Source organism: Austrofundulus limnaeus, unplaced genomic scaffold (assembly GCF_001266775.1).
Source record: "Austrofundulus limnaeus strain Quisiro unplaced genomic scaffold, Austrofundulus_limnaeus-1.0 Scaffold1841, whole genome shotgun sequence".
NCBI classification, from domain to species: domain Eukaryota; kingdom Metazoa; phylum Chordata; class Actinopteri; order Cyprinodontiformes; family Rivulidae; genus Austrofundulus; species Austrofundulus limnaeus.
Genome location: NW_013954243.1, coordinates 35,739 through 37,224, shown reverse-complemented (window position 1 = coordinate 37,224; position 1,486 = coordinate 35,739).

The following is a 1,486-nucleotide window of genomic DNA, read 5'->3' as shown; positions in this document are numbered from 1 at the left end:
GCTGGTTTCAGCTGGTTTTTAGATGGTTTCAACTGGTTTTCAAATGGTTTTCAGATGGTTTTAACTGGTTTTCAGATGGTTTTCAGATGGTTTCACTTAGTTTTTTGTTTCAGATGGTTTCAGCTTTGGTGTAGCCAAGAATAATTGATAGTCCCAATTTAAGCTAACTGCTAATACTAATTTTACATTAAATACACGGCTGAAAATTATTAGTAGCCAAGAAGACTCTTTAACAAAATTTGAATGTAAATACAAAATCTAAGATGGCCACCAAAGCTAACTTGAAATAGTTTGACTTCAGCCATGTTTTACGAACACTGAGCTGAAATATGTTGTGGTGCAGTTGTTGCTTCAGTGGTTTAGAAATGTTCGTATTCTTCAGATGATTCAGCTGCATGACAGATATTCACTTTGAGCTCTAACGGACCACCTATTATGGCCAAAAGTAATCCCCACCCCTACTTGTCAATCATTTGAGAGTGGCCAATCAGTGGCCAGTGGCCACCCGTCTGGCTCCGCCCCTGGTCCAGAACAGTCTGGTTCTTCTCTGATGCTGGTTTCTTCAGACTAAATGTGTCTTCCAACCTTCAGCTAAAGGTCAACCGTTCTGTTCTTTAAAAACACGACACTTTGACAGCAGCGTCCTGCCCGTCCTCACAGGACACTCTGGGATCGCTGGAGCGGTCCAGTTCTTGGCAGAACACGTTCTGACCGRGACAAATTAGAAGTTCTTCTTAAATTTCATACATTTAAAGGTTTTATTAAAGGGTTTTRAATAAAAATAAGCCCACTTTTCTGCATTAGAGCCCTGACCAGGTCCAGAACCGTCACAGAAGCAGAGTTTTGGACGGTCTGGATCCATCTGGTCCAGGTTTGTGTGAGGAGGTTTTTTTAGTCAGGACGTCTCTGAGCTGGTCTCAGGGAGGATCCTGTGTCTTCTGTGGACTTTAAAGAATAAAGAGCAGCTGGCCCTTTAAGGCAGCTCCTCTCCCCTTCGTCTGCAGATGTTGTTTAAGTCGAGCGTGTTGACTTCCTGTCTGCGTGGCGCCGGTCTTTAAGTTGACTTCCTGTCTGCGGGGCGTTGATTAGACTCTAATGAAAGTGTTGAACAGGAGGCCAGCAGGAGGTGGAGAGGCCAGGATTAGCAGGGAGGTTATCGCTCCTACACAGGTGGAAGGATCGACCTTCATTAGCATAAACTGCCGCTGCGCTCAGCCCCTTTAATGGCAACTCATTTATCCCTCCACAGTCAGGGTCAAAGGTCACGGTCAGGGTCAAAGGTCACGGGCCGATAAGTCGCCTCAGCCTCAAACCACTGCGCTGGTTCTGAGTCCAGCTTCTGATGAAATTACTGGACAAAAGGTGATGTGATGATGTTTTAAAGGAGGTTTGAATRAATCAGAATTAAAACTGGAAAATGATAAAAATCTGATTTAATTAGTTGAATTAGTTCAGTTAGATTCTGCTGTGAAGTGATGTCGGTTTG